We start from the raw sequence: 16200 nt of genomic DNA, 5'->3' as shown, positions 1-16200 counted from the left end.
TTCTGTATTGTTTTGATTAAAAGTGTTTTATAATCTTTAAAATTTACAACATTTAGGGGTTTATTTATTATTGGAGATCATGGCATGTACAGTATTCCCTATTTCCTAATGCAATCGAAGCAGATGTATTCTCTCTTTTTCCTTTTATTCTGCAGCTCTCCGAGCAAAATTGATCAAGAATAATGGGCCATTAAATTTAACAGGAGACATGGGGAGGCATAAACATAACTTGTATGAAAGATGGAAAGATGATTTATGTGTCTGGTATTACAATGCCCTCCCTGTGCTGTACACACTGATATGATAATGGTATCATGTTCAACCATAATAAATGAGATCGCATAAAACCAACTATGTGCATCCATATTCATTTGTTTGGCGTTACTGATTCTCTCTCTCTCTCTTCCCCTCTCTTTTCCTCCCCCTCTCTCAGCCTCTCTTTCTTTCTCCACAACTCTGACTTTCCAGCCCTCTTAGTCTTTCTTCCCCTCTCTCCCCTTCTTTCTCTCTCTCACTCTCTCCCTCTCTCACTCTCTCCCTCTCTCTCTCCCTTCGCCTCTATCAGTCCCTCTTTCTCCACAAAACTTCTGCAAGACTACATCTTCCCATCTCTCTCCCTGAATTCATTTGTCTGGCATCACCAACAGCCCCCCCCCCCCCTCACTCTCAGCCTCCTCTCTTTTTCTTCTATATTTCTCTCGCTCTTTATCTTCTCAACCCCATTTTGTCCCCCCCCCCTCCCCCTCTCGTACATATATGTATTTTATAGCTATTTCATAGTCATATTAAACGTTTTCCTCAAGCATTTGAGCTCCCGACACAAACGATCGTCATTGTAATGTAAAATGAGATAATATATAAAAAGAATACAATGCAATTATCTCTCTTTGTATATCATGATTTATTTTCATATCCTTTCTGTAATACATGTACATCACTTTTTTCTACCCAATGTTAAAAGGACTGCATAAACAGGTAGCGACATCACACAAAATTGAAAAATCACAGAATAAAAAGGTGTTTGCCGCTTAAATGTTTGGACAAACATCATCAAACAAGACAATCAAAATAATAAATAACATAATTTACTGTACAAGATAATTATTGTAAGCAATAAAAGGGAATAAAATTAAATCCACTTTATAAGGCTCATTGCATGCTAGAGATTTCACAAGCACCAGTGGATTAACGAGATAACGAAACTCACTGAGAAATTATTCTGAACTTCAGAACAAAGAATTTGGAATTAGATCAAACAGATAATATTCATATATTGATGAACATCGTAGAAAATACATCATAGAAATAATGACTCTAGTCGCTTGTAGAAGATGTGCAGAATTTTAAATATAAAAAAGATGTTTCTGAAGAAATATTTCATGAATTTCGCTCTATTTAAACTTCCAACGTTTGAGATGATCGGCATTACAAACAACAAACAAGGCAGGAAAAATATCTTTCAACTGAACCTGCAACATATACTGCTATCTGGACAGAACCAGGCCATTTCTGGTCCATGTCATGGTCATGATGTTTGTAAAAAAAGAAGATAAATTATGTGTTCAAGTTTCAGAGGACTTTGTGCCTTTCAGAAACGAACTTCCCGAACTGTATACATGAACTTACTTGAAGTAGCTGGGAAACATAATCTCAAGCCACTTTGCTACACATACATTTGTAATTTTGGACACCTCTTTTAGTCCTGGATCAACACTAATTTAAAAAAGATATGGATCCAAACAGGTCTTACATTTTCATCTAGATACATCTACAACTTTAACAAATTTCTTGCAATTAAAGAAGATCAGATAACTTTCTTTGAACTCTGTTGATGTGCAGCTGCACTTTGAGATGAAATGAAATTTTTAAAAGAAATACAAAAAGTCCCATGTTTGATATAAAAGCTCTTGTAACTCCTTAATACATCCTTTCTGTTTTTCAGCATTGTATGACATAGCTCACGACTATATTTCCTTTTTCAATTTATCTTGACAATATGCTGGGAGAAAATATATTACTTGACTGCATGCACATAGCTTACATATTGCTTTGCTACGGTTTTTGTAACATAACTCCCCCCCCCCCCCATGAGAATTTCTCATTCAAAGATTACCAATCATTGCACTGCACATACCAATTAAAAAAATATGTGTTTCAAACCCAAGCTACAACTAGAAACATGAAGCAAATGCAAAAAGAAGCAAAAGGGGCATTAGCTTTCCTTTTTTTTTAAACACAATGTTAATGCCCCTTTTTTGCTCCAAGCAGACAAACACGATAACTAGAATAATGACCACACAAACCACACAAATGAAATGCAGTCTGTATAGAAACAAAAACACACATCAAGTACTGTAATAAGCATTCAAATCAGTTAAATAAGGAAGATATTTCTTTTTTTTCTTTTACAACAAACTGTTCATGATATCACTTGCAGTATAGACCTGTTTACTAATCTGTTCAATTTCTGGTTCAGTGTTTTTAACAAGAAACCTTGGTGATAAGCTTTTCAAATCACATGTTACATATGCATATGTATGCATGGAATAAACCTTGCATACATTCCATGTTGCTATGTAGGACAAGCCTCTTGCAAATTTTTGGGTTGTAATAAGAAACTTTTGTTCAAGAAATATGCATGAAATTTCAATACATTAGTACACAAGTCTATTACAATGGCATCAAAGAACTATGTGTCTTTAAACCAGACCCTTTTGTACATGTAATACTTCAACTTGCGTCATTTGAAAAAAACACTTGACAATGTTATTGTATTTAAAAATGGTATTGTCTGACGACAAAGGTACGAAATGTGTCTTTTTTGGGCCTCTTTGCTGTAAATAAAATAGTTACATGCAAAAAACCTGATTTGAAAATGTGTTAATAATAATGATATAGATACTATACATATAGCTCACACAATGATCGACTGTAAGGTAACAATTTACAATCAAATAAATACAAGTTCAAGATCTTTCAAATTTTTTCAAATTTCTGAAGAAGAAGAAAAAGAAAAGAAGCACTAGCCCTGTCCAAACCTGAGCAAGCCTTTAAACAATAATATAGGACTAGCTTCTACATGTAGCATATCAGGGGGGTGTTTCACAAAGATTCTAAGTCGAAATTAACTCTAAGTTGGACTTAAAAGTTATTGAGAGCCATTTGTTGCCTTGAAATAAAATATACAGTGTATTCAAAAGCAAAAATTGAAATATTTTAGACTTTTCATAAATTCTACATCAAGAACATGAAATATCCTATGATTATAGAAAATATGAATGATTTGAACCAACATTTGATTTTGAGCCTTTTAAAATAACTTTTACAAAATATTTTCAAAGATGGTAATGGCTTTCCATAATTGTTAAGTCCAACTTAGAGATAAGTTCAACTTAAGATCTTTGTGAAACACACCCCAGATCATTTACAGACACATCATCTGTTCAGAGCCAAAGGGGCGTTAACTCTGTGTTCAATGATATTAGATAATACCCTTCTGGCTCTCAGCTAATGATATACAAAAGAGGAAATTGCAACAAAAAATGTCATTTTTTGGTGTCGATTATCACTAATTAGTGCCTATTTGTAAGGGGTTTGCTTCCATTGACTCTAAACCAAAAATAAAATTGGAAAATTGTAAAACGCAGAAGCTCCCATCAATGAAATGTTCATTTATTTAATCATGTGTAAAATCATAATTCCTCACTCAAAGAGGTTAACAAGTTGTCAGGTACATCATCACAATACGAGCCTACTTATATCATTTTGACAGAATAAAAACCTTCACCAATGTGAAGCATATAGGTGGTACAATGATTCTTGATATAAAACAAAAGAATGTTTCAGATATAAAATAGAATAATGTGAAAAATCAACAGAACTAAATGACAGACACATGCAAAAATATATCTCAAAACTTGAACATTTAAATTTGTTTTCATATTTGGCAATTGTGGAGAACGAGAAATCATTTTGACTCACATAATGTAATGATTTTTTGTTGCAACATTACAATGAACCCATGATCAGAAAACTTTGTACATGGCAACTCAAATAAAAATACTATAACAAGGTAATTTTTAGTCTAAAAATAAAAGCATTAATGCAGTACTCACTTGCTGATCAGGTTTAAACCCACAAGAAAAAACTGTGAGGGTAAATATTCATCCCAAATGGTTAATTACAGGGTCATGATAGCTGTTATTATTTTTGGATTTAAAATTAATTCAAATCCAGATACAAATCTCAGGGAATAATTAACTGCACTCTCTACGGTAGTAAAGCAATCAGTGATTATAAAGTAATTAAAAATCAAAGTTCAAGATTGATCTTATCAACAAAGCTTTTGACCAGCATTACCGGTAATGCATAACAGAAGATAAATCCCAATAAATATGGTTACAACAATTTCATTTGAAACGGATATTACTGAAGTATTGGATGGATTTTTTTTTATGGCAATATAAGCTTGCCAACATCCAATTTCATGGAGTTGGTCATGTCTTTAATTGATTATAAAATAAAAAGGCACACACATCAGTATAGTTTATAAATGTTGGTTGATTATCCTGTAAAACTAAGAACAGATGAACTCAAGGAAAATATATCGCACCTGTTCAGAACCAGAAGGGTATTAACTCTGTGTTAAAATACAGTCAAACCTGTCTACTAAGGCCATTCAAGTGAAACAGACAAAGTGGCCACTGTAAATAGGTGGCCTTTCTAGACAGGTTCTACAACACACATTTCTTTCTCCAGGGAGACAAAATGCATGGCAATAGAGCACAGAAGCTGTGATATCATAAAAATCTAATTTTTGAATTTCTCAATTTTTTTCTTCATTTTCCGAAGGAGCATAAAAAATAATGTCCACATGTCGAAAACCAATATACAAGATACAAGATACAAGATATTATATTTGGTCTTTGAATATGATAGATTGCCTATAGGAACTCAGTGTTATATTGCTCTGGCTCCTAATGTTATGAACCAGAGCAATATATTACACTGAGTTCCCATAGGCAATCTTTTTATTCAGATGGTCATATCCCCGCCAATACTTAACATATTCAATTGGTTTTCGACATTTGGACATTGATGCTCTTTGGGAAAATGAAGAAAATGAAGAAAATATTGAGAAATTTCAAAAATAGATTTTTGATGACGTCACACTTCACCACTCTATTGGCCACTATAGACAGGTTGTATTAATAGAGAGGTGGTCACTAAGACAGGTTTGACTGTATGTGAGATAACACTCTTTTGTTCCAAACAGACGATATCTGTTATGGAAACTTGAGTCAAGACTAGATGAAAGCTAGAGTAGATCATATGGATTTGGAGATGACTGTATAATGTATGCGGCACAGGCTTCACTGCATGACTAGCGTACATACGTACATCCATGCATATACATACTACTGGCGCACAGTGGCTCTCGCATCATAACAACGTTACGCCGTTGGTACCTGGATGTTCAATTAACATATGAACCAAATTGTCTGATACGTTACACCATCACAAAGGGCTACCAACCAACACACAAACCCACACCCTGCTTTGATAGATAGCTATTTCCAATGCACAACATAAACACACAACACCTTTTTTAAGAAATACATTACATCAAAAAGTAATGTCATTTATACAGAAAAAATGTAACATCATTTGATATCTTCATAGTATATGTACAAATGTTTCCATCTTTACAAAATATCAATAGAAATGTGCCAGGCTCCCATATACATTCTTCTTCAAAAAAAATGTGTTCAAAAATGTATATATCTGCAGATATGCTATGTACAGAAGAGAGAGAATTTAGGAGGCTGGCTAGAAATAGCTTGCATTGCTTCTGACATGTATATGTTCAGCATACATATCTCACGCATAAAATCTAGAAACACACATAATCTTATGGTACAATATACATGATCAAATTCATAGTGAGCTGTAAAGGATTAGTACATTCATGTCTAAGGCCAAATAAAAAAAAACATGTTTAGCGTCCTGCCTTTTTGAAAAATAGGAAGGAGGAGGTCCTTTTTTTTCTTCAAAATGGCCGCTTGGTACATTTTCCCTGACAGTCTGGCTATTTTTCAAGATGGCCGCCAGCATTTTTAATGTTTTTTTAAAATCAGAAATAGATCCATTTTAGCAGTGTTTATCATGTTGTTTTTTCTTTTAAAAAAAAATTAATTAAAAATTATTAAAAAAAAAAAAATTAAAAAAGAGGAGGCGGCCCCCCAAAAGGAAGCAGGCGGGGACGCTAAACATGTATATTTTTTTACATGGCCTACAAGAGCAAAAGCAACTATAAGTAGTTGGGTCATATTCTTGTCCCTGGACCAGACTGGACTGGACATTATGATCACACATGTATGTCATGTACATGTATTCAATATCATAAAAAAGTTTGTAACCCTGCATTCACACTACCAGCATTCATCATGTAGCTTCATACAAATCTCATATAGCTATATGATAAGTACCGGTACTTCAACTTTCCTACACTGAATGTCTCTATATAAAGAAACGCTGCATAATGAAATGTTGTACAGCGAAATTCACGCCTGTATGAGCATATGGAGATGATTGTAATGCTGTCGCAAACTTGATTAAAGCCATATCATTGTGTGCGAGTAAGCCTGAATCCGATGACTGGGGTAATAATATATCTGTAAAACGCTTAGGCACATCGTTGTATCGATGTATTGGGCGCTATATAAAAGCGGAATATTATTATTATCTTTCTCTTTTGCAAATTCGGTTCCAATACCTTATTTGCCACAAAATATTCAATACATGAATGCATCAAACATATGCAGGAGCTGGAATCGAGAAATAGAGATAAAATGAACGTGTGAACATGATGAATCTACAGATTACAATCATGACTTTCTATGCTGATTACTTGTCCCAAGGCCCCAATTAGCAGGAAACCAAAATTGCTTGTGCATACATATAGCTTTCATAATGGGCCGATGATCTGCAATAAAGCTACATGTAGCCTAAGTTTCTACCACCACATTACAGATATGTAACACAATTTCTAGCTAAGAACTCTGCACTAAGCTTATATAACAAAGTACCATCATAACTAAGCAGGGCGCCACCATAAGAATATGATAGGATTACAACTTAGAAAATAGCGGCCAGTGGCCATTGCCACGTTAAAAAATTATAATAGGAGATGCGCTTATGCCTGACCAAAAATTTAAGAAGATGCCTATAAGAGCATTTTTCATCAAATGGAACACAGTATCTAAAGGGTTCATATTAGATCGTGGAGGACGGTTTGTTTCTGTAGTAGTAATTGGATCATTTCAAGTAGAGTCCGCACATTCCGTTGGGTGATGCACTTTTACCCGACAACCAGAAAATTGGGGGAAGATGCCTAATCCAATCCATCGGATGAGGCATACTCCATCAGATGGATGAAACAAGGTATCTTAAGGGTTAAGAATAGATTGTGTAGGATTGGGATGGATTGTTTCTTTAGCTGCAATGGCATCCATTCAAGCAGTGATCAAACATCTCAATGGGTGAGGCACTCGCATTGGACCAATGACGGAGGATCCTAAAGATGGTTAGGATGTATCTCTTATTAAATGAAAAGTGGTATCTGAAGGGATGAAAATAGATTGTGGGGGATGGTTTGTTTCTTGACGACTAAATAGCATCAGTTCAAGCAGTATCTGCACATTTCAACGAGTTATGTGTACCGGTATGGACCCGACCACGATATTTGGTGAAGATACTGGTTCCATCTGACGAGGCATCCATCATCAGATGGAACAAGGTATCTAAAGGGTTGAACATAGGTCGCGGTGGATGGTTTGTTTCTTTAGGAGTAATGGATTAAGTTCAAGCAGTATCTGCACGTTTCAACGAGTGATGCGCTTGTACTGACCACCACAACTTCAAGGAAGATAGTCACGATGCCATCCTTTATGAGATGGCATCTAAACGGTTAAAAATAGATCGAGGAGGATGGTTTGTTTCTTTAGGAGTAATAGAATCGGTTCAAGCAGTTTCTGCACGTTTCAACAAGTAATGCACTCGTACTGACCACCAACAATTCAAGGAAGATGGTCACGATGCCATCCTTTATCAGATGGCATCTAAACGGTTAAAAATAGGTCGAGGAGGATGTTTTGTTTCGTTAGGAGTAATGGGATCGGGTCAAGCCTTCTCGTCTATATGCTGTGTGACGTACCACTGGAAACTAGGTCAGTTGGAGGGATGTGTGCGGCAGAGTAAAATGGGCAGAGCAAAACGAGCGTCGTCGTTGTCGTTTACGGAGAAAGGCTAGGTTGTGAGTAATGACATCCCATGCTTAGGGGCATGATCAGTTGAAGGAGAGGATGAGGGGGAGACAGGGAGAGGAGACGGAATAACCCAGATGATCAGTTTTTATGTATTGAGGAAAGGGTTAGGGTAGAAAGTAGGTTTTAGAGTGGCTTCTATCCTATGAATGTATGCCAAAATGACATGGAAATCATTGGTGTGATTGAAAACTTGATGATTAGATGGACTGAAGGTAAATGTCCAGCTACAATTTAGATAAGCCCTCAAATTTCCATTTTTTTTCTCAGCATGACATTTGAGGCAGGCCCCCTTGGTTTTCTTTTCAAAAGCACTAGAAAAAGAACACAAAGTGTAATTATGATATATTGGAAGGCTTGATACTAACTGTCTGAATTTCTGAAGGCAAATGATGCCCTAAAATTTAGAATAGCCGCTTTAAATTTCAACAATAGCACTCTTCAGTAATATGAAGCAGGTTTCTTTTAAAAAATGCTTAGCTTTAAAACAAATCCTTAAATAAGTGGAGCTCTGGTACACACCATTGAACTGTCAAAATCATTATACATTTTCATTTTATGCTACAGTAGGCTAACACACTTGGGCATAGTCTCATACTTTGAAAGAAATCAAACAAAACCTAGGCATCATATTTTTTAATCTGCCTTGCACTTGTGAACCCTATTTTGGAATTTGAAGAATGGGAAAGTTACTTTTGATTTGCTGGCCAAGGTTTGCATTCCAATATACACAACCAATATATCTTATGGGAAATAAATATGACAGCTTAATTGTCAAAGGGCGTAATACACATTTGATACCCTATTATGAGATGAAAAATGAGATAAACAAAGCCCAATGAAACAAATAATTTCAAATTGGAACTTGAGGGTTGTTTTAAAGATGAGCTGCTATTGTTCTACAGTATTTCAAGCAATGATCTTTGACATCACAGAAATTTTTCCTGCTCATTGCTGATACCGATAGAATTATATTTATTAATACCGATTTACCGATTGCAATGCAACAGATTTATAAACACTCTTTGTTTATGACTGACCGGCTAGCTAAGGTGTGTTGCCTGATTGCCTCCATAAATCATTCACTGGATATGATTGACTGCGGATATTCTTTCTATCAAATTGAGTGCATCTGTGCATGCATGTATTTCTGTTGTGATGTCAATCAGCTATATATTAAAGGCTCGGTCTTTGTTAGCATACCAGTTCAAACATCGTACAGTCACAGATTTACAATAATATGGTTCATTAATTTGTGTATTCATTTACATTCTTTTGGTTTCCAAGCATTAACAAAAGTTATTCATCATTTTATAATTTTATTGGTATCTCAGGTTTTTATTAAAATGTTTTTGTTTTTTCTCCTTTAAAGAAACATGTCTATCATAGGGCTACCCACCAATAAATCATACTTGCTTCATTGTTTTGTTTTAGCTTTATTCCTAGAAGACACCATACTTTCATACCAGAAAATAGATTGCAATTTACATGCAGGTAGGCCCCTACATGCACATACACGTAAGCATGGAGTTACTAGATAAAGAATTATCAATAAAAACATAATGGAGGGCTTGAGGGTACCCTTTTGTTGTCATAATTGCCCTTCTAAAAATATATTTTCATTGTTATTCTTTGAGTAACAAACAATGATAAAGAGAAAATTACAAAGGAGTGGAATGAATGATTGATTGAGTAGGTTTTACAGCCATTTTCTCTGCCACACACATTTACCAAGTACGTCCTAAACATGTTAGCATATGTCCCATAGAGAGCATACAGATAAACAAGATTCATTGAATATCCATTACATTACATTTACATCAAAGATCTTATGCCACATAAAATCATGTATATATGCATCACGTTAAAACAGCCTTTCATACAGTAGTTCCCTCTTTCTCTTCTAAAGGACTATATTTAACCATAAAAGCTTTGACCAGCAAATTAGCATGATGCAGTTTTGTCAAATCAATTACCTAGCTTTTTAGTTTTGATTGCTCGAAATAATTTTCACTTTCATACTATTCAGAATATTCAGAAGATATACAATGTCCAAGGCTTTGATGTAGTCTGAGAACATTCAACATTTTTGAACATTTTTCAAATATCCTTAATAGAAACCTATATTTTCCAAGCATCTATCAATGTGCTTGTGATGGGTAAACAACAAACATGACACCATAGGGACAGACGTATCTCCACAATCTTTGGTTCTATGCTCATTAGTGTTAATTACCTGACAGATTGGACCAACAAAACAGATAAACCTCCCCTCGGCTCCCTTCACCCCATGACTCTAGACAATTTATGAATAGCTGTAGGTACAGGTTTAGGAGATCAGTGTAGTTCCTAACAGGTACTAGCAAATCACCCATGAAAATCATGGGCTCATATTATGTGTTATTTTAATACCAGGGGTAAAAATGCCCCCCCCCCCCAAAAAAAAAAAAAAAAAAAAAAAAGAAAGAAGAAACCTGGGCAAGGGAGGGGGGGGGGGAGGGGTAAAATTATAATAATTTGGATGCGTTGAGTTGTGAAGGTGTGATCAGGCATGCAACAGACATTCTTGATGAAACAGTGTAGCTCTCTCATGCAAGTAACATTCTTTAATTTCTTGGAACATGTCTAGATCATGACACATTAAAGCAGCCTTATTTACTACCAGCTTAGAAGATGAACAATTGAACGCATTTAAGAATTAACAATACATGTAATAAATTGGCCAGGCAGACAATGAACACTATTCTTGTCGTGTTGCCTATTTGCGTACAACGAGACGACGCCACATCTGACAGCTTCTCATCAATCCAAGGCAATAAAAACAGCAACACACATGAATAAATTCAACACAACGTACACAGAAAACGTGATATTTTGCACAATATAGAGAACATTGCATCTTGCAGTTCCTAAAAAATACTCTATGGACTATGATACACACATATTTCGTAGTTTTACGCAGAATTATTCTTTTTTTTACATCGATACAAAATAGGAAGGATAAACCAGGAGTACTGAGTGTAATACATGACAAGTTCTGCCATGAACATGCAATTTTTTGAACAACAATGTAGCACAATTATGCCTTATATCTTTCCTCTCATGTTCTCATAGCCATTTCTTCAACTCTTTGATACACAGCATTGATGTTCCGCTCGACTACTCTAGAAGACCACAACATTACTTGTAGACAGGATCAGGGGGGTGTTTCACAAAGATCCTAAGTAGAACTTAACACTAAGTTGGACTTAAAAATTATGGACAGCCATTGGAGCCTTAAAATGAAATATATTCAAAAGCAAAAATTCAAGTATTTTAGACTTTTTATAAATTCCACATCCAGAACATGAACTCTCCTTGATGATAGAAAATATGAAAGATTTGAATCAACATTTTATGCCTTTCAAAATAACTTTTACAAAATATTTTCAAAGATGCTAACGGCTTTCCATAGTTTTAAGTCCAACTTAGAGATAAGTTCAATTTAGGATCTTTGTGAAACACCCCCCTGGAGTATTAACTTCCGTCTTTTTAGTCACCATGAACTCTGCATCAATTATCTGTTGGAAATTATAAGGACACATAACCAGGAGTGTCAATGAAACTGTCATCAATTTTTTGAATCGGACTTTAACTGCAAATTAACAAATTAGAAGAAAACAAATTATTTCCCACGTGAGTGAACTTTTTGAGAACTAACTTGTCAACACCGGAACCATCCTCACTATTGAAAGGGGTTGTTATTTATCAAGCCTAAATGAGCTCCGTCCAAGAGACTTACATGTCTCTAAAAGCAAAATGCAGTTTTAAGTCTGAAACAAAAATACCCTCATGCATCACATTCCGCTTTGCAAAACTGGAAAGTATTTTGATTCTAAATTCTCCCTACTCTTTCGCCTCCATCCTTATACCATCCTCATGTCTTCTCCATATTTTGTCTCATCAAATTTTCAAGAGCAAATTAAATTTAGTACGGGTATGAGTTGATTGCACGGAGCCACGGAGACTCCTTATATATCGTCCTCACAAACTCATCAAATATTCATGAAGATGCTAATGTGCTATCGGGCAGATGTGTGCTCGCGACATTAATACACAACGTTTGCATACTTATTGTTTTCGCCTGGTTACTTAGCAACTCGTGCGTGAGTGGGCGTGCTGTTAGTGGTAGGTGATTATTTTCCCCTTCATGCATCAGCGCATAGACGATCGCTCGCCTACCAATCATCATATGCTACCCATTTCTCACTTGTAATTCTAACAAGAATTATCTCTATCTTCCTACTCAGGCTGGAATTAAGGTCAGAGTCTATCAAAATAGCTGAGGGGGTGAAAAAGCCTGTTTCGCTTGACAATTTCCAAAACAGAGAAAATTATGTCAGAGCTTATTTTGATCTAGGTCAATCAATTCTGATCTGCTCTAAACACTTATTTCTGTATCTGCTTCTCTCAGTATTATAGTTAATCTACATTTAAAATGCTAGGTAGAAGCTAACCAAAAAATTTGTGCTTTATATCAAATCTTCATTTTTTTTAATTGCCAATTTTATTTTTTCAAGAATAACTTTGAAAACATCCAAAGCAAAAGATAGATGGAAAATTAAACAAATTAGGTCTGGGGATTACCAAAATGTAAATTAAAATCATCTTCAACGAGGAATAACATCCATAAAAAGAGTGAAATGTTATTTTTTATAAAGGTGATACGTTGTCTTCTGTTAGGGCTTGTTGACAACACAAGTTTACATGCATGCTTCATTGAATAGATACCATGATTGAACAGGAAGTACTTTACTAGACTAGCAATATCGGATTCAGTCTGTAGATATCAACTCAAGCTTCACTATAGTACCCCATTCACATGTTGTATGGTGGGATAACAGCATTGTATTAACATAAAGATGGTTTCTGAGGTCGATCTGTTCAAACAAATAAGTTTGAAAATCACCTCCAAAAATACACACAAAGATATAACTGTCTGAGTGCTGCTTTCAAAAAGGCTTCATAATGTGAAACTAAAAATGCTATTACCGTACATTTCATGCTACTTGTTGTTACAAGTTCAGAACTACTGGATTGAAACTGAATTAAGGATGGAGACTGAAAGTGATTTCCAAAGCTACGCAGGTTAATTGGTCGTATTAATTAAACAAGCCATTGGGGCTGAAAACTGAGTGCCAATATTGCATGGTGATTTCTCCCACATCATAAAAAATAATTAATCATAAAAACTCTTTGTTCATATCAGATCACTTGTGCGAAATTGTCTTCCTCAAAATACAGTTTCATGAGTACCTTTACCATTTTCCAAGGGCATTTTGAGAGTCCATACATTTTTGCACAGAAAAAAAAATTCTGTATGATAATAAAATGCTCTAACGATGCTTTGAGAATTATGATAATTGACAGTACTTAGTCCTCTATGAACAAATATTGGAAAATCATGATGGTAACAAATTCAACAAACATTTGGACACATGTGATAAGAAATCCTTGCACATTACCAAGTGGTTTGCCCTACGGCAGATTGACATTTATTCCATTACGCTAACAGATGCTACGGTGTCAGTTCTGAAGACGGTAGTTCCACAGAAGCAGTTGAGGTGTATCCCTTTGGCTTGTCTCCTTTGGAATATATCTCCGTAGGGAACATCTCGGAGACACCCTGGATAAAGCCCTAATTCCATTTAACCAGCAGGAAACACAGACAGCACGCACGCATTAGCTTCCAAAGTGACAGGTTATCCAGATTAAATCCACAGACATGAGGCGGTTTCCATGGTAACGATGAGATTGTCATTCCATAGTGATTTCACATCCACTCCATAATACTCCAACACCACAGTGTTCTTGGTCGATCGCAGCTTGAAAAAATATATATACTTCACACAGTAGCAACCGCTTCACTTTTACATGGCATCTGTGTCTACATACAAAAGGGTTCCATCTTTTATCTCAGAGAGTTTGTAGAGATGGATGTATTTCCAGTTTGTGCATCATTCTGACTATAAGAATTATATACAGGTTATTTAGGGTTCTCTCTCTCTCTCATCAGTTTGGCTTTCTTCTGTGTAAAGCAACGCTCTTCTTTATCATAACTGCTCCTCCAAGCACATATCCATGGCAACAAGAGGATGGTCGATTTCAAACGATGATGATAACATCCACATGGTCTCATTGCACTATGAACTATTTCATATTGAAACAAAACTGAGGCATGGCCAACTTCAGATGAAATGAATTCGCACATCTTCTGCCATGAATTAAATAAGCATCAACACTTTCATCTATTCCATTCAGTGCAGCTATGCCGATTCAAGAAAGCGTCTATAAATATACTTCACAATCTGCAACTTGTACTATGAGTTGGGTTAAAGAGCTACTTCGGAGAGAGAGCCTGGTATCAAAAAGACTAGATGTAGAGCGCCCTCATTATTCACTTCTAAGGGAGTTGGAAGATGACGAAGGTTGATTCCGAAAGGCCTCAATTGGACTCGAGACGAGTTGATGAGTATAGGCTGCAATGATTGAAAACAAACATACAATAATTGGTTTCGTGATCATCAGCATGTATGGTTGAATTAATACAATTTCTGGCATTAATAGTTCTGGGAGATAATGCTGATCAGTGGCGTCGCTATGGGAGGGGGGGGGGGGGAGAGGAAGGGGGGGGGTCTCCATCCCCCATGAAAGAGCAAACACATGCTACTCAATTCACAATTCCTATTGAGTACCCATTTGGCCCCTGGGTGGAGAGGAGCAATGCAAATAAAATGCCTTGCTCAAGGATGCAAGTGCTGTACCAGGGCTTGAACCCGCGACCTTTGCATTCCCAGTCAAGGGATTAAACCACCCCACTTCGACACCTCAACAATGGATACACCATTTTTAGTAAACAATAGCCAATTCATGCTTAAAGTGACAGGTTATTGTTTACCTCTGTTTTGCTGCTGCTATCTGTGGCTTTTAAAATCAATAGCAATTTAGGATTCAGATCAGGCATGTGCCATTGCTTTTTCAACATGAGTCATAAGCATGACAGAGGCATACATTAGCCCCGTGCCGGCCTTTAGAGTATTGAATACCTTTTAACGAGGCTTGGACAGCTCACATGTTGTGAAAATTTGATATTGATTCTGCCAGAGGGGAGAAAACGTTGAACGGTGGGGTAGCATTTAACATACCGGGTAATAGCTTGAAAGACTTCCATTATGTATTTTCCATTTGTAACTGCATAATTTGTGACCTATTGCAGATCTCCCAACTAACATTTTTGAAATGTAAATGTATGTGTTGAGTGCTGCCTATTGAAATGTTTGTATCACTGGGGCTTTTCCCTTGCATGTTATCATGTGATCCTTCATTGTGACATCACAGTTTTCCCTCTACAGTAGCAACACAAGAAATAGATCACCCTTTTGCACTAAACAAATCTTCAGGCTCTTTTTTAAAAATGTCTAATCACATGATCTAGATAACTCATTGTTACATAGAAGGGCATTTTGCCAAACATCAGAGTGTAACAAATAGATCAGTCACAAAAAGGATTGACCTTGTCAGACAAGGTTTGTATAGAGAGTGAAAATAGATAAAGGGAAATGGTAGAACCTGAAAAGCAATTTCCAATAGATACTGTAGCATTAACAGGTCTATAGACATGCAACATGAGGATAAAGCATGGCATAATGAAGGGAAGGGAACTAAGGAGATGACTCGGCAATGTTATGATACATTTAGCAAATCATCCAAAGAGCCATGTATTTGGATATGGGGTATCACTCTAATGAGATACTTTTCGATTCAATCTTTGGAGGAAAAACACAACATTATGTCTTGTTTAAAGCACAGCATGCTGATCAACAGAAGGAAACAAATT

General features: G+C 35.9%; 1 protein-coding gene across 1 annotated transcript in view; it reads right to left on the bottom strand.

Annotated features, from left to right (window-relative positions):
* Positions 1-11945: 11945 nt before the first annotated feature.
* LOC762803 (E3 ubiquitin-protein ligase znrf2) overlaps positions 11946-16200 on the bottom strand; it is a 31761-nt gene continuing 27506 nt past the window's right edge. The window contains exon 5 of the mRNA XM_001198564.4: positions 11946-14842. The gene's annotated coding sequence lies outside the window, so the exon portion shown is untranslated. The remainder of the gene's footprint in view (positions 14843-16200) is intronic.

The sequence above is a fragment of the Strongylocentrotus purpuratus genome, unplaced genomic scaffold, assembly GCF_000002235.5.
Source record: "Strongylocentrotus purpuratus isolate Spur 01 unplaced genomic scaffold, Spur_5.0 spur5_scaffold_8, whole genome shotgun sequence".
NCBI lineage: Eukaryota > Metazoa > Echinodermata > Echinoidea > Camarodonta > Strongylocentrotidae > Strongylocentrotus > Strongylocentrotus purpuratus.
This window is presented reverse-complemented; position numbering and strand designations above follow the sequence as displayed.